We start from the raw sequence: 26,276 nt of genomic DNA, 5'->3' as shown, positions 1-26,276 counted from the left end.
AAAAAAAAAAAGAGTCAAATAACTTCACCTTTGGCCATCTCAAAGAATTAACAAAAAATCAAAACAATAATCAAATAAACAAATAATCAAATTGCAAAAGATGCTTTCATTAAGCTATGTACATATGCAAGAAAAAGTTTTCATGAATTTTAGCAAATGACAACCCCTAGATTTATCAAAATTCCCTTCGAGAGGGAAGATAGTCAGCCATCCAAATTGTGAAGAGCTCTTTCAAGACCTTCAAATTTCGTCATTGGAGGTGGATGCCTCAAAGGTGTCCTTGTGTTCAGGAAAAGGATTTATACTTATATTTGGTCCTTGTTCTTCCCTCCCTTTCAAAATTATGTCTCCGGCCTCAATCATGTCTTGGATTTTGTGTTTAAGTACCCAACAATTGACAGTAGAATGTCCAGGAGCTCCAGAATGGTAGGCACAAAAAGATTGAGGATTATAACCAGGGGGAACTCCTTTAGTATAGACTTTAGGAGGTATTGTACCAATTTTCCCCGCGGCCTTGAGCTGCTCATACAGTTGATCCAAGGGCCGATCTAAATTGGTAAAAGTTCTATATCGGGCCGGGTCTCGGATGCCAGCGGTCTGTTGATAGTTGTAATTATGGTTGGCGGGTAAGGTGGGTCTTGGATGATAAGGAGAGCGAGGTCTAGTTTGAAAGTTATGTGGAGAAATATGGAATGGAGTTGTAGATGTGTTTAGGTAACTTGGTCGAGGTCGAGGATGAGGGATATTAATGTGATAAACAGGATGAGGGTTTGAATAGCAAGGGTAAGGGTTTGAGTAGGTAGGGTATTGTCGAGGTCTGGGTATTGGAACAGGGTTTCGATTCCAGACAAAAGCAGTTTCCCCTTCTTTCTTTTGGAATTGTTGCTTCTTCCCATTACTACCTTGGCTTTGCAAAGCATCCAACTGTGATTTGAGGGCAGACACATTTACAATCTTTCCAGCTTTCACGAAATCATCAAATTCCTCAAGCTTATTAACAATTGCGGCAAATGAGCATCCAGTCATGCGGAAAATTTCTTCAAAGTACGGCGGATCATGTGCCTTAATGAAAGCGCGTATGATTTCGTCTTCAGTCATTGGTGGCTCGACCTTTGCAGCTATTTTCCTCCACCTTTTGGCATATGTCTTGTGGTCCTCAGAGGGTTTTCTTTTTGTTCCTTCCAACGCGGTTCGCGTCGGAGCCAGCTCGCAATTATACTCGTACTGCCTTACAAAAGCGTTGGCCAAGTCAAACCAGGTCTTCACTTCTTCGGGTTTCAACTTGGAATACCAGTCGAGTGCATTTCCCTCCAGACTTTCTGGGAATAGCCTCAAAGGCAGATTTTCATCATCTGTCGGCCTACCCAACTTGTTGGCGAACAATCTGAGATGTGTTTTGGGATTGCCCGTCCCATCATACTTGTTAAACTTCAGAGTTTTGAACCCCTCAGGCAATTGCACATTCGGGAAAAGGCAAAGCTCATCGTAATCCAAGACTCCTTGTTTGTTCAACCCCTGACTTTTCTTTATAAACTCATTGAAACGGTCCAGGCGCTTGAGAAGCTTTACATCCACGGGAGCGGAAGATTCCCCAATTGCTGGCTTGGTTTGAATGGTATGGTCTGGTAAGAAAGGCTCAGCTGTATCGTGATAAAAGGTATGCGGCTTAGGAGGTATGTTCGAAGTGATTTGGGGTTGTGGGCCTTGCATGTAAGTAGGGAAGAATGAAGGATCAGGAGGGCAAGTGTATGGCAAATTTATGGTGGGATAGGTGAAAGTTCCTTCGGGTGGAATGATGAAGGGTGGAGTAAAAGTAGTTTGGGTCGTGGGCATGACCAATGACTCTGGCCCCGATTGACTGATGAGTACAGGCTCAGGTTGGACTCCGCTACTGATAAGCTCATCGATTAATTTCTTTTGGGCGGCCATTTCAGTTGCCATCTCACCAAACTTCGTAAGCATCTCGGTCAGTTGGACCCCCAAACTTGCAGTCTCAGGTTGGACAGTAGTAGCAGACCTATCCGATGGTTCCGGTTGTGAACTCATGTTTACACGACTCCTCTGGGCTCGACTACGGGATCGCGTTATGATGGGGCTTCGACGAGAAGCTATGTTTAAATATTACCTGAGAATTTTAAAAGGAATTGCCTTTAGATTCAACCCTCGCTTAATTTATTTCAAAGAAAATAAAGAAAAGAAAGAGAAAAAGGCAAGAGTTAGTAGACATCCAGGAAATTCGGATGCATGTCCTATAGGGGAACCCTTTTTGTGCCAAGGGTAGGTCTAGCATGAAAATGCAATCCTCTAGGGTAGGCACCATACCATACCTGATGGATCTGATCAAACTCATTGAGTGAGAAATAATTTTGAAAGAATTTGGTCAATTGGAGTGACGAGAGATTTGTCAAAATGAGGTCAACGTCCGAATGGATTGATCACTTTTGATCGATACAAGAATTTGCAAAAACGCACGGGTTTGACCTTGACGAACTTCCTATCGAAAAGATTGGAATTCGTTGACAAAATTTTTCTCAGTGTAACACGGGTAAAAACCCCAATTGATCAAATGGCTGGATGCAATGGATGGTTTTTTCAAAAAAAAATCGACTAGATTTCCCAATTTGGAATTCGACATTGAAACTCTAATTGGTCAAACGGTTTGAATGAAATTTATTTAAAATCGACCGCATTACCCTAAAAAGGGAAACGGGTCAAATGAATTGAATGAAATTTAATTTATCCAAAATTAATCAGATCACCCTAAGAAGGGTAAATTGATCAAATAGATTGAACGAAACTTGATTTGTTCAAACTCGGCTCGGTTGCCCTAAAAATGGGTAAATTGGTCAAATGAAATTGAATTAGTGATTTATTCAAAAATCGGCCGAATGACCCTAAAAAGGGTAAATTGGTCAAATGAATTGATGAATGATTCAAAAATCGACCAAGTGACCCTAAAAAGGGTAGATTGGTCAAATGAATTGATAAATGATTTGGCAAAATGGATTGGTTGAATTGTCCGGCCATTGGTTATTTCAAAATTATTGAGGTGCATTAGTCTATGAGCTTCTAAAAATCAAATTTTGGCCTCAATTTATTTATCGTCTCAATAGGAGGAATCATTTGTGAATTTCTTCAAATTAATGTCCTTCACGCAAGGGATTCTTACCAATTTTTGATAAAATGGCCAAAAAGTGATTATTAGATGCTCATATTCCAAAAATCACTCTATGAAAATAATCGGATCCTACCTTACCTTGTGCACTACCCCTTTGGATGGTATAAAATGTAAACGTGCAAGTCTCACTGGATTAAATATCCGAGACACAAGGTGGCTTATTCCTAAACACGGGATTCCCTATGTGGCATTCCCTTTCTAGGGTTTATGCATGATGCCATTTTATTAAAGCAGTAAAACATGCAATTTGAAATGAAATCATGATCTAGAAGGACCTTTTATATGCCAAGGTAGGCCTAGAATGATATGCAATTACTAATCTATGAATGCAATATACCAAAATATTTAAACGTGCAATAGCCTATCTATAAGGGTAGGTTCTAAAACGAGGTCGTACCAGACCTCTTATTTGCTAGAGTTTGTGAATGCAATGGGGACACAAAACCAAGAAAAGTTAGTTCAGCCAGATAAATGCACATAACACATTGCAGCAACGAAATAAATATAAAGAAATAAAGCAATAAAAAGGAGAAAGGGGTTGGACCCCTCCCCTCGTGAATCGTGTCCCTAATAGGGTAAGACAGACTCTACCTTAGGCAATTCTAATATGGATGCATGAGGTTGGGGTTCGCTAATGCATCTAGACTCGATAAGCTCAGGTCCCCAAGCCTTCAGACTTAGAAACCAAGGGTCATCAATCCCAAGATTCTTTGTCGGTGGCTCGAGCGATTCCCCAAACACCGCTACGCACACATCGTGTCACGGCTACGTGTTTGAGTGAATCTATCAAAACCTCAATCTTCGACCAAAAGCTAAAGGCTATCAACCAATAGCTTTACGCGGAAGATTGAGTGACCCATTGGAACATGCTACACACACATCGTGTCGTGATCACATGTCCAGGTGAGTCACCTAATCCTAATAGGGTGGAGTGGCGTGACAAGCCACTAAAGAAAAATAAAAGGGATAAAAGAAGTAAAGCGTATGCTCGTATGCTAGTGCTCGTTTGGAGGGGAAGGGTCAAGAACCAACGCGAGGCTCTAGGGTGACCCATACCTCCCAAAATGCAATGCAAGCGCGAGATAACAAGTAAACATTCATTCAAACATACATTCGTGAGTCGAGGAATTGGTTTGATTACGTTCATAAGACAAAAGGTCCTAAAAATGAAAAATGCAATCCTAAAATCCAAATGCAATGCATAACAAGGGTAGAAAAGGGAAAAGAATGGCTAAATCAAATGCTTGGACCCACTTAGGAAGTCCCCAGTGGAGTCGCCAACTGTCGTGCCCCACTTTTTGAATGATGTGTTGGTGATGGTGTGTGGTGTGTGAGTAGTGGAATGTGAATGTGTGTAAATGAAAAGTAAAAGGCCATGGGACTTTGAGAATGCGACGATTTGGCCAAATAAAGTTCAAAAGGGGTTTTTTTGAATGAAAAACGGAGTCGCCACTTGGTATGGAGTTAGGGTGTACCAAGTCACCCAAAAAGAAATTTTCTAAAGGAAAGATAGAAAGAAACCCCTTTTTGAACGACTCCTAGTCCACGTAAACCAACGAAAAAGGTTCGGGAGTCACATTTGACGAAGGGGAAGGCAAGGATAAAAATCCAAGGCACCCCTCCGACCTAGCCAAGGCTAGTTGCGTGATTTAGCCCCACCTTTCCCAATTTTTCTACCAAAAATATGTATTGCATGTTTGGGATTTGACTAGATGAATGCAAAAGAAAGAAAAAATGCAAACCTAAATTCTAAAATGTCTCTTGTAAGGTTTTTGGTCCCAACCACATGAGTTGTGGTGGCCAATAAAGGAAAACCTTATAGAGGTCGATTAATGCAAATGATGGCTAAAGTGCAAGTGTGCAAGTGTATAAAAAGGTGCACGTGTGAAATTGTATGAAAAATCCAAGTGTTTGTGTGCAAGTGTATGAAAAGGTGCATGTGTGAAATTGTATGAAAAATCCAAGTGTTTGTGTGCAAGTGTATGGAATATAGTGATGAGTGCATATAGGTGTAATTAAGTGCAATTTTGTGAAGTAGAAATCAAAATGAACAATAAGGAAAGGAAAAGTGATGAGGAAATGTGAATTGGAAAAAATGAGTAAGTGATAAATGAGAATGAATGAGCCTAAAGGAATGCATCAGGTCGGGTATGGGAATGACTCCTAACTTTTTCGACTTCGATTTTCCCTTTGACTAGAAAGCAAAACTAGCGTGCTAAGGCTATCGAGTAGCCACACTCGCTCGTTTCCCTTATCAGAAGGAGACTCTTCAGGCAAATGTACCCTAACTAGCATGAGATGCAAGACCTAAAGTGAGGGGAAAGGGGAATCGAGGAGCATGCCAGATGATAAAACTAAGGAAAAATGCATGATATGTGGTGAACAGGCAAATAATGCATTAATGAAAAACAAAGGAAAAATCCTATTGGATCTAGCGTTGGACTAGCCCTTTCTATAAATTCCTACTAGCGTTGGACTAGTGGAAACGTACATTCATCCATCACATTCATTCATAGCTATGGAAAGCGAGTAGACATGTCCAACACTTATAAACACATAGCACATAACAATTAGCATGCTCGACTAGATGCAAGAACCTAATAAAGCAAGTAACACTTAACACGTAGGCATGCAACCAAGCTAATGAACCTATTACATTCACTAACTAAAACAAAAGGGGAAGGGGAAATGGACCAAACTGCTCGCCAAGCCCTATCTATTACAAGCCAAGAGGCGTACACATACCCCATAATGAATAACTTAAATAAAAAAAACCCTATCTATTACAAGCCAAGAGGTGTACACATACCCCATAATGAATAACTTAAATAAAAGGCAAAAGTAAATGAAATAAATGAAAGGAATTAAAGAAAGGCAAGGAAAGCAACGTAGACATGCAATTCACACTTAGCACGTTGGAGCACGTAGGAAAACATGAAGTGCAAATGAGGGATAGAGTGTACCTCCCTTGAATTGACGCCCTAATGAGGTGAAGTTACTAATTTACCCTCCAAAATAATAAAAAGGTCAAGGTATCACTTAAATTATCAAATAAATCAAAGAAAATGGAAACCAACGTCAAATTGAATTACTCGAAGCATTCCAAGGAAAGTAAACTACTCGTACTTAACCAATTAAGACAAACAAAGACCCCATTGAAAGAATTAAAAAGGTCTAAAGGGCCAATTTATTATTATTATAAACACTAAGGGACTAAAAACATAAAATAAAATTAAGAATCTAAGGTGAAACTTATCAAATCAAACTAGAAAATTCACAAAAAGGTAAACGAGGAACAGTTTGCTAGTATCGAGGCAACAAAATGTCAAAGAAGCCAAGCAAAATCAAATTGACTACAAATCTAATGGCATATTAGGAGGACAAAATTAATTAAGTTTCCAATTAATTGGGCCATGGAAGCATTAGATAAAAGCTAAGGGGTTGGAGTGCAATTTTTGGAAACATTTTTCATGCAGATTCATGCAACAACACGCAGAAGGCTTCTTTTCTCATTGCTAGTTTCTGCAAAATTCAGCCACAACCTTTCATCCATTTCAACATGCAGACTAATTCACCAAACCAAGATTTTAACTATCAATTGTCAACTGAATCAAACACAAAATTTAAATGTGCAAACAAGGTGATGAAACCTACTTATAAGCTCTTGCCGAATAAAACATGACACTAATGCAGCAAAATAACGTGAGAAAAACTTCTGCAATTTTCTTATTCAGTCATCAGCAATTAAACAGAACCCAAACACACAACTTGTTTTTTAAGATTTCAAACCTAAACACAAGGCTTTCAACTAGGCAGCAAATCATCATCCAAACAAACAAAACAAAAAGAAACTTAGCAAGATTCCAGTGCAAAAAATGAAGTACATTCGGCAAGTTGGAAGATCTGGAAAACATATGAAACTGGTTCAACCAGTCTTGGTTTGTTCGGCTTTGATGAACTCCTCAGATAGACCTCAAAACAGGTAAACAAAGATAAAACAAAACAAAATGCAGCAAAGGAAAAGTAAAACCTGCGCAAGCTGCTGCAACATGACCAAGAGCTTTGAGCTCGTTGCAGCAGACTTTGTGCGCAGGTTTCTGCAACTAACTAAGAAAGAAACCAGCTGCATTTCATTTCCAAACTCAGATTAAGGAACTAACCATGTAACCAACCCAGACCAAACAAACAAAACTCAGCAAAACATCATGCATAAATTCTGGAAAACATACGCGCAAAACTGGTTTGACAACCTGAATCATTTATTTTCCAGCAAGCATTAGATCCTAAATCAGGAACTCTAGCCCCCAAACATGCGAACCCAGCATCAAACATCAATCTAAACCAGAGCCTGCACTTCTCACTTTGCATCATAAAAAATTCTGGATTTCAAACACAAAAATTAGAGAAAAAGGAATGCAAACATCGGAATAACATTCTGAAAAATTTTCCAGCCAACGGCCTTTCTTTCCTTTTCATGGTGCAGACCAGATTTTGGTTCAAATACAAAGCTTTGATTAGATATCTCTCAAACCAACATCATAACTCCAACTAATCAACAAACAACTTAACTTTAAACTCCCAACAAGCTAGAACAATAAAGGAGCTAATGCATCACAGAAATTCTGGACAAGGCATTCATGCAGAATGGTTTGGCAATCTGAAATCTCTTTTCCAACTCAAGTATGTTTAAACACAAACACCCAAAACCAATCTAAGTGTCATAACATCCATTTCAACATCCGAACTAACTAAAACATAGAAGAAAAGCTATGCAAAAACTGGAAAATTCTGAGCAGAAGGTTCGGCAATCCTGACTGGTTTATTTTCAGCAAACATTTAAACATGATTCATGCGTTTCTTATTCCTCACATGGACAGAAGTAATACTCAAACAAGAATTTATGACATTAGCTTGCAAGAAAAATCCAGACTTGCATCCCAAAACTCAACCTAAAGCAAACTACCAACCAAAGTTGGAAACTTTATGCAATTTCCTCTCGGCCAAAAACACCAATATGCAAGCTGTCAACTCTTTACCCACTCCAGATTTTAACCAACCCAAAACAAGAAACCTTAATCATATTGAAGCCAGACCAGAGTCAACAAGGACACAGAGATGCAAACAAATAACTAAAGAAAAGAGCTTTAACCTTTAAAAGAAGAAATCGATACCTGAAATGGAGAAAGAGCTTGAACGATTCGGCAAACACTCCACGGAAAAGCGATGATGATGCGGTTGTCTTCTTCCAATCCCAAATCCCTTTTTGTTCTTACGGTTGAAAACCCTTCTTGTTTTGCTTTCTTCAGCAATCTGCAGCCTTTCCCAGCAATCTTCCTTTCGTTTTTTTTCTATCAAGCTTACAGCTTTTCCTAGCCTTTTCTCTTCTTGCGCGCAGGTTTCTTTTCCTCTTGGTCGGCAGCTCCACCCTTTCTACGCTACTCTCTCTTCCCTCAATCTTTCAACGGATTCTTAGCCGTCACTCTCTCTGATTTTTTTTTTGTTCCAGAACCTTGCTATTTTTCTATCTCTCACGTTCTTCCTCTCTCTTGCTCCCTCCAGATTTTCCAGCCGTCCTCTTCTAAAACCTCCCCCCTTTTGCTGCTGCTTTTCTTTTCCCTTTTATATCATCCCCCCAACCTCCTAAACCCTCATCTCAACGATGAGGATGAGGGGCTTGTTACCCCTGTGAAATCCAGCCCTCCGATCGTCTCTTGTGAATGTCCTTTGCACGCTGCAAAAAATTGCAGCGTGCATGCCGCGACAAAATATTATTATTATTAATTTTTTTTTTTTTGACTTGACAACTAATTAATTAAGAATAATAATAATAATAATAACAAAAACAACTTAATTAACGTGGGATAAAAATAAAAATAAATAAACAAAAATGCAACTTTTCTCATTTTCCTTTTTTCATTTTTTTTCATTTTTCACATTTTCTCTTTTCTCCAAATAAACCAAATAGAAGATAAATTAAGTAGAAATGACTAAAATAGATAAATAAAGCCAAAACAAAATTTCTACTTTTCCTTTTTCATGATTTTTCTTTTAATTCTATGCTAAAATGGCTAAAATAACTAACACTAAAAGTGAATAAAACTAATGTGACAAATAAAATAGAACAAATAAAACGAATAGCAAATAAATAAATAAATAATAAAACACCAAAAATTTGGTGTCTACAGTCCCGGCGAGAGCTGGGCAGGCGGCCCGCCGAACCCTTTGGTTCGCCTTAGGGGGAGGTGGGGCCGTCACAGTTGGTATCAGAGCTTAGGCTTCAGATTCTTGTAGTATATCCTAGGCTTGAAGTTTAGGATGCCGGACAGTGGGTTTGGTCTGAAATATTAGTGATTCTTGCGGGATGTCTCGACTTGATTGGTATAAGATGGAATGTCGAGGACGACATTCTTTTAAGGAGGGGAGTTTGTGACGCCCCGAAAGAATGAGTGTGAGAACCCGGAAATTTTCTAATTTTCAGGTCAATCCGAGCAGCGTATCTTGTGAAAAGATGGAATTACCCTTGCACCCCTGGTTTTACCCGAATGTGAGAATTGCGTCTGTAATTGGTTATTTTGGTTGGGAATGCTTCCGAATTGGTTGTTGAGGTCTTCTGATGAAATGTAGCCCTGTTTCTTACCTTTCGGATGGCTTTGGAATTTCTGAATTTGGACTTAGGTAGGTTGATTTATGATGTTTGCACCAGAATGCGATTGGTGAACCTGTTTTTGCGGTTCTGGTGTAGTATCTTGCATTTTTTACCTGGTTACACTCGATACTGGACAAAGTTGCCTTCTTCAGCATTGTAACCCGATCTCTTAGCTTCGAAACGGTGGGTCTTGGACCTTCATCCGATAATCGTAGTGCCTTTGGTACCATTACCGCAAAATGATGTCAAAAACTATTTTTCTGGGTTTGAGCTTAACTTTCATTTGCTGGACTTTTCCCTAGCTTGACTTGTATTTGTACTTCTGGGAGCTTGCTGAATGGCTATTGAATGAACTTGTTGTTGTGTGTGTACCTTTGGGTTTGAATGAGAAATATAATGAAGCCATGACGGCTGGAAAAGTAAGCAAATTTAGGGGAAGTGCTGTCCGAACTTTTAAAGGGTTGATTGCTTTGCGTTTGTGATCTAAGGCTTGGATTTGAGTAAGGCGATGATATTTGATGGATGGTTTCTGAGCCATGGAGGTGAGTGACCCTAAACTGTTTCCAAAGTTATTATTGAAATGTTTCTTGCATTATTTATTCGACGGCATCTCATGCGTGCTTGCATGTGAATTCATGATATGATTTTGGCTTCAATGAGTTCTGGGAAAGTCTTGTGCTGGACACCAATGTCTCCACTGTGACGCCCCGAAAAAAAATGAGTGTGAGAACCCGAAAATTTTCTAATTTTCTAGGGTTTATTTTATTTAATCGCCCGCCTTTTCTACATTTTCTTTATTAGAAAAATTCCCCAGATAAAGTTTATGAGCAAAGATAGTTTTAAAATGATTTTTCTGGTATCGGTTAGTTTTTGAGAAATTAAGAGCGTATTTTGAACGTGGGACCCGCAAGTGCGGTAAACGCAATATATTTTTGACAACTTGTTGGATTTTTGTATTAAGTGATATTATTTTACAAAGTGTTAAGATATTTGTATTGGAGAGACAAAAAGATAAGTTTTAAACCTAAAGGTGACAAGTGTCACCATTTGATTGGGCTTACCTTAAGACCTTTCTTACCATTGACTTAAATAACCAAAAATGACCCAAAATATCTTCATTTCTAAGCTTCATATGGCCGACCACCTTCAAGCAATAAGGGAAGAAAAGCTCTCCAATTTCTTTGCTCCAAGCTTGCTTAATCTTCACTTTTAACCGTTTAATTTTAGTTTTACTCCATAAACCTCTTCACTTAGTGTTTGTGAGTTGTTTGGTGGAGTTGTTTGGAAAGTTAAGGTGACCAATAGCTCTCTCTCTCTTGTGTTCAAGGTAAGTTGTGAAGAACCACTCTCCTTCCTTAATTGATGTTCAATTCATGATTGGTGGTGGTATAAGATGCACTTTTATGGATTATATCTTGATTTTGGTTGAATTGGTGAAGTTTTATAATTTTTGGGGATTTTTCTGTTTTCATATGGATATGATTATGGGGTCATGTATGATGATTGGAAATGATGTTTAATGACTTAAGGAGGTGGGAAAAGTGATTAATTACAATCAATTTCTGTTTTGGAAGGAAAAGTGGAAAACTAGGTTTCAATGTTCTTCATTCTGTCTGAATTTTTAGCTCATAGATAAAGGCCTAATTGGACTTAGCTCAAAACATGAAAGTTGTAGGGAATGACATTTTAGAGGTGCCTACAAAATTTCAGGTCAATTGGAGTAGTGTAGAATGAGATAAGTCGAAATTACTATTGCTGTTCTGGTTTTACCCGAAATTGAGAACTGCGCCTGTAATTGGTTATTTTGGCTGGAATTGCTTCCGAATTGGTTGTTGAGACCTTCTGATGAAATTTATCCCTATTTCTTATCTTTCCGTTGGTTTTGGAATTTCTGGATTTGGACTTGGAGAGCCTGAGTTATGATGTTTCCGCTAGAATGCGTTCTGTGAATCTGTTTTTGTGATTCTGGTATGGTATCTTGCATTTTTGACCTGGTTACACTCGAAACTGGGTTGAGTTACCTTCTGAAATGTTGTAACCCCATCTTTTAGCTTCGAAACGGTGGGTCTTGTACCTACATCCGACAATCGTAGCGCCTTTGGTACCATTACCACAAAATGACGTCAAAACTATTTTTCTGGTTTTGAGCTTAACTTTCATTTCCGGACTTTTCCCTAGTTTGACTTGTACTAGTACTACTTGGAGCTTGCTGAATGACTATTAGATGAACTTGTTGTTGTGTGTGTACCTTTGGGACTGGCTGAGGAAATAATGAAGCCGTGATGGCCGGAAAAGTTAGCAAATTCAGGGGAAGTGCTGTCCGAACTTTGAAGGAACTTGTTTGCATTGAGTTTGTGATTTAAGACTTGGATTTGAGCAAGGCAATGATATTTGATGGATGATTTCTGAGCCATGGAGGTGAGTGACCCTAAACTATTTCCAAAGTACTTGTGAAATGTTTCTTACATTATTTACTTTTGAACTGTTTCCAAAGCTACTTTTGAACTGTTTTCTTGCATATCATGCGTGCTTATATGAAAGTGTTCCTTGTTTGATATATTTCCTTGACTTCATGACTTGTATTATTGATTGATAACGTGTTACGTGCTTTGAATGATTTCCAAAACGAGCTTTCTAGGCGAGTGTGTATTTTATCGCACTCGACCTAAATCAATGTGAAATTTTCATGATAAATGATTAAATGCTACTTGCGCATGAATGTAAACCTTTTGGGCTGAACTGGCCATTGCCCCTTGTTACCGGTCGTCTCGAGCCAGAAACGGACTCGGTCGGGCGATTAGGGACCTGGGTGAACGTTTGGTATACTCGAGTATTACCTTTGTAGGTTGGTGGAGGTTGGTGGAAAATGATGCAATTTCAAATGGAAAAAAAAAAGAAAATGACAGGAGAACGAACGTATCTTTTCATGAATGTTACTATCGCTTTCCATTGTACATGTTTCTTGAATTATTGATACTCCATATTTAATGTTTTGTAAATGTTGTAATTGTTTCTGGACTTATCATTTGATTTATGACATCGTTGAAAAGAAATATTGTTAAACCGATTTGATTACTGATTTTCTGGTTACTCGCTGAGCTTCTAGCTCACCCCAAAAATATTTTATTCCCCTCCACAGGGCTCAAAGCGAAGGAAGGCTTGTAGTACTTGTGCGCGTGATTGGATGGACTTTATGTTGTACAGTTTGGATTTGGAATCATTTTATGTATAGTTGGGAATTGTTTCCGCTTCGCTTTTGACATGTAATTATTGGAGAATGTGATGTAATATTTGAGATTTATCTTGTAATCTGTTTGAGGAATGTAGTGAACGACTGAGTCCCGGCGAGAGCTGGGCAGGCGGCCCGCCGAACCCTCTGGTTCGCCTCAGGGGGAGGTGGGGCCGTGACATCCACCCTGTTTATGGTTCATGTTCATGTAATCTGGAGCTAAAAAAGGGGCTCCCTCTCACTGTTAATGTTAAATGATCTATTTGAGCGTTGGATGTTCAAGTGTAATGATTTCACTGGCTCACGAGAGCAATAAACGTACATTTGATCTTGGAATCATGACATCATTGAAATGCATTATTGTGAAATATATTTGATGACTGCTTTTACTGTTTACTCGCTGAGCTTCTAGCTCACCCTAAAACGATTTTATTCCCCTCCACAGGGCTCAAGGCGAAGGAAGGGGGAGTAGTACATATTCATGTGGCTGGATGGCATATATCTTGTACAGTTTGGATTTGGAATCATTTGATGTATAGTTGAAAATTTAGTTTCCGCTTCGCTTATGACATGTAATTATTGAAGAACATGTTGTAATATTTGAGATTTATATTGTAATTCATTTGAGGACTGTAGTGAACGACTGAGTCCCGGCGAGAGCCGGGCAGGCGGCCCGCCGAACCCTTTGGTTCGCCTTAGGGGGAGGTGGGGCCGTCACAGTTGGTATCAGAGCTTAGGTTTCAGATTCTTGTAGTGTATCCTAGGCTTGAAGTTTAGGATGCCGGACAGTGGGTTTGGTCTGAAATATTAGTGATTCTTGCGGGATGTCTCGACTTGATTGGTACAAGATGGAATGTCGAGGACGACATTCTTTTAAGGAGGGGAGTTTGTGACGCCCCGAAAGAATGAGTGTGAGAACCCGGAAATTTTCTAATTTTCAGGTCAATCCGAGCAGCGTATCTTGTGAAAAGATGGAATTACCCTTGCACCCATGGTTTTACCCGAATGTGTGAATTGCGTCTGTAATTGGTTATTTTGGTTGGGAATGCTTCCGAATTGGTTATTGAGGTCTTCTGATGAAATGTAGCCCTGTTTCTTATCTTTCGGATGGCTTTCGAATTTCTGAATTTGGACATAGGTAGGTTGATTTATGATGTTTGCACCAGAATGCGATTGGTGAACCTGTTTTTGCGGTTCTGGTGTAGTATCTTGCATTTTTGACCTTGTTACACTCGATACTAGACAAAGTTGCCTTCTTCAGCATTGTAACCCGATCTCTTAGCTTCGAAACGGTGGGACTTGGACCTTCATCCGATAATCGTAGTGCCTTTGGTGCCATTACCACAAAATGATGTCAAAAACTATTTTTCTGGGTTTGAGCTTAACTTTCATTTCCTGACTTTTCCCTAGCTTGACTTGTATTTGTACTTCTGGGAGCTTGCTGAATGGCTATTGAATGAACTTGTTATTGTGTGTGTACCTTTGGGTTTGAATGAGAAATATAATGAAGCCATGACGGCTGGAAAAGTAAGTAAATTTAGGGGAAGTGCTGTCCGAACTTTTAAAGGACTTGATTGCTTTACGTTTGTGATCTAAGGCTTGGATTTGAGTAAGGCGATGATATTTAATGGATGGTTTCTGAGCCATGGAGGTGAGTGACCCTAAATTGTTTCCAAAGTTATTATTGAAATGTTTCTTGCATTATTTATTCGACGGCAACTCATGCGTGCTTGCATGTGAATTCATGATATGATTTTGGCTTCAATAAGTTCTGGGAAAGTCTTGTGCTGGACACCAATGTCTCCACCCTGTTTATGGTTCATGTTCATGTAATCTGGAGCTCAAAAAGGGGCTCCCTCTCACTGTTAATGTTAAATGATCTATTTGAGCGTTGGATGTTCAAGTGCAATGATTTCACTGGCTCACTAGAGCAATAAACGTACATTTGATCTTGGAATCATGACATCATTGAAATGCATTATTGTGAAATATATTTGTTGACTGCTTTTACTGTTTACTCGCTGAGCTTCTAGCTCACCCTAAAAGGATTTTATTCCCCTCCACAGGGCTCAAGGCGAAGGAAGGGCGAGTAGTACATATTCATGTGGCTGGATGGCATATATCTTGTACAGTTTGGATTTGGAATCATTTGATGTATAGTTGAAAATTTAGTTTCCGCTTCGCTTATGACATGTAATTATTGAAGAACATGTTGTAATATTTGAGATTTATATTGTAATTCATTTGAGGACTGTAGTGAACGACTGAGTCCCGGCGAGAGCCGGGCAGGCGGCCCGCCGAACCCTTTGGTTCGCCTTAGGGGGAGGTGGGGCCGTCACAGTTGGTATCAGAGCTTAGGTTTCAGATTCTTGTAGTGTATCCTAGGCTTGAAGTTTAGGATGCCGGACAGTGGGTTTGGTCTGAAATATTAGTGATTCTTGCGGGATGTCTCGACTTGATTGGTATAAAATGGAATGTCGAGGACGACATTCTTTTAAGGAGGGGAGTTTGTGACGCCCCGAAAGAATGAGTGTGAGAACCCGGAAATTTTCTAATTTTCAGGTCAATCCGAGCAGCGTATCTTGTGAAAAGACGGAATTACCCTTGCTGCCCTGGTTTTACCCGAATGTGAGAATTGCGTCTGTAATTGGTTATTTTGGTTGGGAATGCTTCCGAATTGGTTGTTGAGGTCTTCTGATGAAATGTAACGCTGTTTCTTATATTTCGGATGGCTTTGGAATTTCTGAATTTGGACTTAGGTAGGTTGATTTATGATGTTTGCACCAGAATGCGATTGGTGAACCTATTTTTGCAGTTCTGGTGTAGTATCTTGCATTTTTGACCTGGTTACACTCGATACTGGACAGAGTTTCCTTCTTCAGCATTGTAGCCTGATCTCTTAGCTTCGAAACGGTGGGTCTTGGACCTTCATCCGATAATCGTAGTGCCTTTGGTGCCATTACCGTTAAATGATGTCAAAAACTGTTTTTCTGGGTTTGAGCTTATCTTTCATTTCCGGACTTTTCCCTAGCTTGACTTGTATTTGTACTTCTGGGAGCTTGCTGAATGGCTATTGAACGAACTTGTTGTTGTGTGTGTACCTTTGGGTTTGAATGAGAAATATAATGAAGCCATGACGGCTGCAAAAGTAAGCAAATTTAGGGGAAGTGCTGTCCGAACTTTTAAAGGGCTTGATTGCTTTGCGTTTGTGATCTAAGGCTTGGATTTGAGTAAGGCGATGATATTTGATGGATGGTTTCTGAGCCATGGAGGTGAGTGACCCTAAACTGTTTCCAAAGTTATTATTGAAATGTTTCTTGCATTATTTACTCGACGGCATCTCATGCGTGCTTGCATGTGAATTCATGATATGATTTTGCCTTCAATGAGTTCTGGGAAAGTCTTGTGCTGGACACCAACGTCTCCACCCTGTTTATGGTTCATGTTCATGTTATCTGGAGCTCAAAAAGGGGCTCCCTCTCACTGTTATTGTTAAATGATCTATTTGATCGTTGGGTGTTCAAGTGCAATGATTTCACTGGCTCACGAGAGCAATTAACGTACATTTGATCTTGGAATCATGACATCATTGAAATGCATTATTGTGAAATATGTTTGAGCTTAACTTTCATTTCTGGACTTTTCCCTAGCTTGACTTGTATTTGTACTTCTGGGAGCTTGCTGAATGGCTATTGAATGAACTTGTTGTGTGTGTACCTTTGGGTTTGAATGAGAAATATAATGAAGCCATGACGGCTGGAAAAGTAATCAAATTTGGGGGAAGTGTTGTCCGAACTTTTAAAGGGCTTCATTGGTTTGCGTTTGTGATCTAAGGCTTGGATTTGAGTAAGGCAATGATATTTGATAGATGATTTCTGAGCCATGGAGGCGAGTGACCCTAAACTGTTTCCAAAGTTATTATTGAAATGTTTCTTGCATTATTTACTCGACGGCATCTCATGCGTGCTTGCATGTGAATTCATGATATGATTTTGGCTTCAATGTGTTCTGGGAAAGTCTTGTGCTGGACACCAACGTCTCCACCCTGTTTATGGTTCATGTTCATGTTATCTGGAGCTCAAAAAGGGGCTCCCTCTCACTGTTAATGTTAAATGATCTATTTGAGCGTTGGGTGTTCAAATGCAATGATTTCACTGGCTCACGAGAGCAATAAACGTACATTTGATCTTGGAATCATGACATCATTGAAATGCATTATTGTGAAATATATTTGATGACTGCTTTTACTAGTTACACGCTGAGCTTCTAGCTCACCCCAAAATGATTTTATTCCCCTCCACAGGGCTCAAGGCGAAGGAAGGGCGAGTAGTACTTATTCATGTGGCTGGATGGCATATATCTTGTACAGTTTGGAATTGGAATCATTTGATGTATAGTTGAAAATTTAGTTTCCGCTTCGCTTATGACTTGTAATTATTGAAGAACATGTTGTAATATTTGAGATTTATATTGTAATTCATTTGAGGACTGTAGTGAACGACTGAGTCCCGGCGAGAGCTGGGAAGGCGGACCGCCGAACCCTTTGGTTCACCTTAGGGAGAGGTGGGACCGTCACAGTTGGTATCAGAGCTTAGACTTCAGATTCTTGTAGTGTATCCTAGTCTTGAAGTTTAGGATGTCGGACTGTGGGTTTGGTCTGAAATATTAGTGATTCTTGCGGGATGTCTCGACTTGATTGGTACAAGATGGAATGTCGAGGACGACATTCTTTTAAGGAGGGGAGTTTGTGACGCCCCGAAAGAATGAGTGTGAGAACCCGAAAATTTTCTAATTTTCAGGTCTATCCGAGCAGCGTATCTTGTGAAAAGACGGAATTACCCTTGCTGCCCTGGTTTTACCCGAAGGTGAGAATTGCGTCTGTAATTGGTTATTTTGGTTGGGAATGCATCCGAATTGGTTGTTGAGGTCTTCTGATGAAATGTAGCCCTGTTTCTTAGCTTTCGGATGGCTTTGGAATTTCTGGGTTTGGACTTAGGTAGGTTGATTTATGATGTTTGTACCAGAATGCGATTGGTGAACCTGTTTTTGCGGTTCTGGTGTAGTATCTTGCATTTTTGACCTGGTTACACTCAATACTGGACAGAGTTGCCTTCTTCAACATTGTAGCCCGATCTCTTAGCTTCGAAACGGTGGGTCTTGGACCTTCATCCGATAATCGTAGTGCCTTTAGTGCCACTACCGTAAAATGATGTCAAAAACTATTTTTCTGGGTTTGAGCTTAACTTTCATTTCCGGACTTTTCCCTAGCTTGACTTGTATTTGTACTTCTGGGAGCTTGCTGAATGGCTATTGAATGAACTTGTTGTGTGTGTACCTTTGGATTTGATTGAGAAATATAATGAAGCCATGACGGCTGGAAAAGTAAGCAAATTTAGGGGAAGTGCTGTCCGAACTTTTAAAGGGCTTGATTGCTTTGCGTTTGTAATCTACGGCTTGGATTTGAGTAAGGCGATGATATTTTATGGATGGTTTCTGAGCCATAGAGGTGAGTGACCCTAAACTGTTTCCAAAGTTATTATTGAAATGTTTCTTGCATTATTTACTCGACGGCATCTCATGCGTGCTTGCATGTGAATTCATGATATGATTTTGCCTTCAATGAGTTCTGGGAAAGTCTTGTGTTGGACACCAACGTCTCCACCCTGTTTATGGTTCATGTTCATGTTATCTGGAGCTCAAAAATGGGCTCCCTCTCACTGTTAATGTTAAATGATATATTTGAGCGTTGGGTGTTCAAGTGCAATGATTTCACTGGCTCACGACAGCAATTAACGTACATTTGATCTTGGAATCATGACATCATTGAAATGCATTATTGTGAAATATGTTTGAGCTTAACTTTCATTTCTGGACTTTTCCCTAGCTTGACTTGTATTTGTACTTCTGGGAGCTTGCTGAATGGCTATTGAATGAACTTGTTGTGTTTGTACCTTTGGGTTTGAATGAGAAATATAATGAAGCCATGACGGCTGGAAAAGTAATCAAATTTGGGGGAAGTGCTGTCCGAACTTTTAAAGGGTTTGATTGGTTTGCGTTTGTGATCTAAGGCTTGGATTTGAGTAAGGCAATGATATTTGATGGATGGTTTCTGAGCCATGGAGGCGAGTGACCCTAAACTGTTTCCAAAGTTATTATTGAAATGTTTCTTGCATTATTTACTCGACGGCATCTCATGCGTGCTTGCATGTGAATTCATGATATGATTTTGGCTTCAATGAGTTCTGGGAAAGTCTTGTGCTGGACACCAACGTCTCCACCCTGTTTTTGGCTCTTGTTCATGTTATCTGGAGCTCAAAAAGGGGCTCCCTCTCACTGTTAATGTTAAATGATCTATTTGAGCGTTGGGTGTTCAAATGCAATGATTTCACTGGCTCACGAGAGCAATAAACGTACATTTGATCTTGGAATCATGACATCATTGAAATGCATTATTGTGAAATATATTTGATGACTGCTTTTACTAGTTACTCGCTGAGCTTCTAGCTCACCCCAAAATGATTTTATTCCCCTCCACAGGGCTCAAGGCGAAGGATGGGCGAGTAGTACTTATTCATGTGGCTGGATGGCATATATCTTGTACAGTTTGGAATTGGAATCATTTGATGTATAGTTGAAAATTTAGTTTCCGCTTCGCTTATGACATGTAATTATTGAAGAACATGTTGTAATATTTGAGATTTATATTGTAATTCATTTGAGGACTGTAGTGAACGACTGAGTCCCGGCGAGAGCTGGGCAGGCGGCCCGCCGAATCCTTTGGTTCGCCTTAGGAGGAGGTGGGGCCGTCACAGTTGGTATCAGAGCTTAGACTTCAGATTCTTGTAGTGTATCCTAGGCTTGAAGTTTAGGATGCCGGACTGTGGGTTTGGTCTGAAATATTAGTGATTCTTGCGGGATGTCTCGACTTGATTGGTACAAGATGGAATGTCGAGGACGACATTCTTTTAAGGAGGGAAGTTTGTGACGCCCCGAAAGAATGAGTGTGAGAACCCGAAAATTTTCTAATTTTCAGGTCAATCCGAGCAGCGTATCTTGTGAAAAGACGGAATTACCCTTGCTGCCCTGGTTTTACCCGAATGTGAGAATTGCGTCTGTAATTGGTTATTTTGGTTGGGAATGCATCCGAATTGGTTGTTGAGGTCTTCTGATGAAATTTAGCCCTGTTTCTTAGCTTTCGGATGGCTTTGGAATTTCTGGATTTGGACTTAGGTAGGTTGATTTATGATGTTTGTACCAGAATGCGATTGGTGAACCTATTTTTGCGGTTCTGGTGTAGTATCTTGCATTTGTGACCTTGTTACACTCGATACTGGACAGAGTTGCCTTCTTCAACATTGTAGCCCGATCTCTTAGCTTCGAAACGGTGGGTCTTGGACCTTCATCCGATAATCGTAGTGCCTTTAGTGCCACTACCGTAAAATGATGTCAAAAACTATTTTTCTGGGTTTGAGCTTAACTTTCATTTCCGGACTTTTCCCTAGCTTGACTTGTATTTGTACTTCTGGGAGCTTGCTGAATGGCTATTGAATGAACTTGTTGTGTGTGTACCTTTGGATTTGATTGAGAAATATAATGAAGCCATGACGGCTGGAAAAGTAATCAAATTTAGGGGAAGTGCTGTCCGAACTTTTAAAGGGCTTGATTGGTTTGCGTTTGTGATCTAAGGCTTGGATTTGAGTAAGGCGATGATATTTGATGGATGGTTTCTGAGCCATGGAGGTGAGTGACCCTAAACTGTTTCCAAAGTTATTATTGAAATGTTTCTTGCATTATTTACTCGACGGCATCTCATGCGTGCTTGCATGTGAATTCATGATATGATTTTGCCTACAATGAGTTCTGGGAAAGTCTTGTGCTGGACACCAACGTCTCCACCCTGTTTATGGTTCATGTTCATGTTATCTGGAGCTCAAAAAGGGGCTCCCTCTCACTGTTATTGTTAAATGATCTATTTGAGCGTTGGGTGTTCAAGTGCAATGATTTCACTGGCTCACTAGAGCAATTAACGTACATTTGATCTTGGAATCATGACATCATTGAAATGCATTATTGTGAAATATGTTTGAGCTTAACTTTCATTTCTGGACTTTTCCCTAGCTTGACTTGTATTTGTACTTCTGGGAGCTTGCTGAATGGCTATTGAATGAACTTGTTGTGTGTGTACCTTTGGGTTTGAATGAGAAATATAATGAAGCCATGACGGCTGTAAAAGTAAGCAAATTTAGGGGAAGTGCTGTCCGAACTTTTAAAGGGCTTGATTGGTTTGCGTTTGTGATCTAAGGCTTGGATTTGAGTAAGGCGATGATATTTGATGGATGGTTTCTGAGCCATGGAGGTGAGTGACCCTAAACTGTTTCCAAAGTTATTATTCAAATGTTTCTTGCATTATTTACTCGACGGCATCTCATGCGTGCTTGCATGTGAATTCATGATATGATTTTGCCTTCAATGAGTTCTGGGAAAGTCTTGTGCTGGACACCAACGTCTCCACCCTGTTTATGGTTCATGTTCATGTTATCTGGAGCTCAAAAAGGGGCTCCCTCTCACTGTTAATGTTAAATGATCTATTTGAGCGTTGGGTGTTCAAGTGCAATGATTTCACTGGCTCACGAGAGCAATTAACGTACATTTGATCTTGGAATCATGACATCATTGAAATGCATTATTGTGAAATATGTTTGAGCTTAACTTTCATTTCTGGACTTTTCCCTAGCTTGACTTGTATTTGTACTTCTGGGAGCTTGCTGAATGGCTATTGAATGAACTTGTTGTGTGTGTACCTTTGGGTTTGAATGAGAAATATAATGAAGCCATGACGGCTGGAAAAGTAATCAAATTTAGGGGAAGTGCTGTCCGAACTTTTAAAGGGCTTGATTGGTTTGCGTTTGTGATCTAAGGCTTGGATTTGAGTAAGGCAATGATATTTGATGGATGGTTTCTGAGCCATGGAGGCGAGTGACCCTAAACTGTTTCCAAAGTTATTATTGAAATGTTTCTTGCATTATTTACTCGACGGCATCTCATGCGTGCTTGCATGTGAATTCATGATATGATTTTGGCTTCAATGAGTTCTGGGAAAAGTCTTGTGCTGGACACCAACGTCTCCACCCTGTTTATGGTTCATGTTCATGTTATCTGGAGCTCAAAAAGGGGCTCCCTCTCACTGTTAATGTTAAATGATCTATTTGAGCGTTGGGTGTTCAAATGCAATGATTTCACTGGCTCACGAGAGCAATAAACGTACATTTGATCTTGGAATCATGACATCATTGAAATGCATTATTGTGAAATATATTTGATGACTGCTTTTACTAGTTACACGCTGAGCTTCTAGCTCACCCCAAAATGATTTTATTCCCCTCCACAGGGTTCAAGGCGAAGGAAGGGCGAGTAGTACTTATTCATGTGGCTGGATGGCATATATCTTGTACAGTTTGGAATTGGAATCATTTGATGTATAGTTGAAAATTTAGTTTCCGCTTCGCTTATGACATGTAATTATTGAAGAACATGTTGTAATATTTGAGATTTATATTGTAATTCATTTGAGGACTGTAGTGAACGACTGAGTCCCGGCGAGAGCTGGGAAGGCGGACCGCCGAACCCTTTGGTTCACCTTAGGGAGAGGTGGGACCGTCACAGTTGGTATCAGAGCTTAGACTTCAGATTCTTGTAGTGTATCCTAGTCTTGAAGTTTAGGATGTCGGACTGTGGGTTTGGTCTGAAATATTAGTGATTCTTGCGGGATGTCTCGACTTGATTGGTACAAGATGGAATGTCGAGGACGACATTCTTTTAAGGAGGGGAGTTTGTGACGCCCCGAAAGAATGAGTGTGAGAACCCGAAAATTTTCTAATTTTCAGGTCTATCCGAGCAGCGTATCTTGTGAAAAGACGGAATTACCCTTGCTGCCCTGGTTTTACCCGAAGGTGAGAATTGCGTCTGTAATTGGTTATTTTGGTTGGGAATGCATCCGAATTGGTTGTTGAGGTCTTCTGATGAAATGTAGCCCTGTTTCTTAGCTTTCGGATGGCTTTGGAATTTCTGGATTTGGACATAGGTTGATTTATGATGTTTGTACCAGAATGCGATTGGTGAACCTGTTTTTGCGGTTCTGGTGTAGTATCTTGCATTTTTGACCTGGTTACACTCAATACTGACTTGCCTTCTTCAACATTGTAGCCCGATCTCTTAGCTTCGAAACGGTGGGTCTTGGACCTTCATCCGATAATCGTAGTGCCTTTAGTGCCACTACCGTGATGTCAAAAACTATTTTTCTGGGTTTGAGCTTAACTTTCATTTCCGGACTTTTCCCTAGCTTGACTTGTATTTGTACTTCTGGGAGCTTGCTGAATGGCTATTGAATGAACTTGTTGTGTGTGTACCTTTGGATTTGATTGAGAAATATAATGAAGCCATGACGGCTGGAAAAGTAAGCAAATTTAGGGGAAGTGCTGTCCGAACTTTTAAAGGGCTTGATTGCTTTGCGTTTGTGATCTAAGGCTTGGATTTGAGTAAGGCGATGATATTTTATGGATGGTTTCTGAGCCATGGAGGTGAGTGACCCTAAACTGTTTCCAAAGTTATTATTGAAATGTTTCTTGCATTATTTACTCGACGGCATCTCATGCGTGCTTGCATGTGAATTCATGATATGATTTTGCCTTCAATGAGTTCTGGGAAAGTCTTGTGTTGGACACCAACGTCTCCACCCTGTTTATGGTTCATGTTCATGTTATCTGGAGCTCAAAAATGGGCTCCCTCTCACTGTTAATGTTAAATGATATATTTGAGCGTTGGGTGTTCAAGTGCAATGATTTCACTGGCTCACGACAGCAATTAACGTACATTTGATCTTGGAATCATGACATCATTGAAATGCATTATTGTGAAATATGTTTGAGCTTAACTTTCATTTCTGGACTTTTCCCTAGCTTGACTTGTATTTGTACTTCTGGGAGCTTGCTGAATGGCTATTGAATGAACTTGTTGTGTGTGTACCTTTGGGTTTGAATGAGAAATATAATGAAGCCATGACGGCTGGAAAAGTAATCAAATTTGGGGGAAGTGCTGTCCGAACTTTTAAAGGGCTTTGATTGGTTTGCGTTTGTGATCTAAGGCTTGGATTTGAGTAAGGCAATGATATTTGATGGATGGTTTCTGAGCCATGGAGGCGAGTGACCCTAAACTGTTTCCAAAGTTATTATTGAAATGTTTCTTGCATTATTTACTCGACGGCATCTCATGCGTGCTTGCATGTGAATTCATGATATGATTTTGGCTTCAATGAGTTCTGGGAAAGTCTTGTGCTGGACACCAACGTCTCCACCTGTTTTTGGCTCTTGTTCATGTTATCTGGAGCTCAAAAAGGGGCTCCCTCTCACTGTTAATGTTAAATGATCTATTTGAGCGTTGGGTGTTCAAATGCAATGATTTCACTGGCTCACGAGAGCAATAAACGTACATTTGATCTTGGAATCATGACATCATTGAAATGCATTATTGTGAAATATATTTGATGACTGCTTTTACTAGTTACTCGCTGAGCTTCTAGTTCACCCCAAAATGATTTTATTCCCCTCCACAGGGCTCAAGGCGAAGGATGGGCGAGTAGTACTTATTCATGTGGCTGGATGGCATATATCTTGTACAGTTTGGAATTGGAATCATTTGATGTATAGTTGAAAATTTAGTTTCCGCTTCGCTTATGACATGTAATTATTGAAGAACATGTTGTAATATTTGAGATTTATATTGTAATTCATTTGAGGACTGTAGTGAACGACTGAGTCCCGGCGAGAGCTGGGCAGGCGGCCCGCCGAATCCTTTGGTTCGCCTTAGGAGGAGGTGGGGCCGTCACAGTTGGTATCAGAGCTTAGACTTCAGATTCTTGTAGTGTATCCTAGGCTTGAAGTTAGGATGCCCGGACTGTTGGGTTGGTCTGACAATATTAGTGATTTCTTGCGGGATGTCTCGACTTGATTGGTACAACGATGGAATGTCGAGGACGACATTCTTTTAAGGAGGGGAATTTGTGACGCCCCGAAAGAATGAGTGTGAGAACCCAAAAATTTTCTAATTTTCAGGTCAATCCGAGCAGCGTATCTTGTGAAAAGACGGAATTACCCTTGCTGCCCTGGTTTTACCCGAATGTGAGAATTGCGTCTGTAATTGGTTATTTTGGTTGGGAATGCATCCGAATTGGTTGTTGAGGTCTTCTGATGAAATTTAGCCCTGTTTCTTAGCTTTCGGATGGCTTTGGAATTTCTGGATTTGGACTTAGGTAGGTTGATTTATGATGTTTGTACCAGAATGCGATTGGTGAACCTATTTTTGCGGTTCTGGTGTAGTATCTTGCATTTGTGACCTTGTTACACTCGATACTGGACAGAGTTGCCTTCTTCAACATTGTAGCCCGATCTCTTAGCTTCGAAACGGTGGGTCTTGGACCTTCATCCGATAATCGTAGTGCCTTTAGTGCCACTACCGTAAAATGATGTCAAAAACTATTTTTCTGGGTTTGAGCTTAACTTTCATTTCCGGACTTTTCCCTAGCTTGACTTGTATTTGTACTTCTGGGAGCTTGCTGAATGGCTATTGAATGAACTTGTTGTGTGTGTACCTTTGGATTTGATTGAGAAATATAATGAAGCCATGACGGCTGGAAAAGTAATCAAATTTAGGGGAAGTGCTGTCCGAACTTTTAAAGGGCTTGATTGGTTTGCGTTTGTGATCTAAGGCTTGGATTTGAGTAAGGCGATGATATTTGATGGATGGTTTCTGAGCCATGGAGGTGAGTGACCCTAAACTGTTTCCAAAGTTATTATTGAAATGTTTCTTGCATTATTTACTCGACGGCATCTCATGCGTGCTTGCATGTGAATTCATGATATGATTTTGCCTACAATGAGTTCTGGGAAAGTCTTGTGCTGGACACCAACGTCTCCACCCTGTTTATGGTTCATGTTCATGTTATCTGGAGCTCAAAAAGGGGCTCCCTCTCACTGTTATTGTTAAATGATCTATTTGAGCGTTGGGTGTTCAAGTGCAATGATTTCACTGGCTCACTAGAGCAATTAACGTACATTTGATCTTGGAATCATGACATCATTGAAATGCATTATTGTGAAATATGTTTGAGCTTAACTTTCATTTCTGGACTTTTCCCTAGCTTGACTTGTATTTGTACTTCTGGGAGCTTG

The sequence above is a fragment of the Coffea eugenioides genome, chromosome 11 (assembly GCF_003713205.1).
Source record: "Coffea eugenioides isolate CCC68of chromosome 11, Ceug_1.0, whole genome shotgun sequence".
In the NCBI taxonomy this organism is placed as follows: domain Eukaryota; kingdom Viridiplantae; phylum Streptophyta; class Magnoliopsida; order Gentianales; family Rubiaceae; genus Coffea; species Coffea eugenioides.
Note: the sequence above shows the minus strand (reverse complement) of the source record.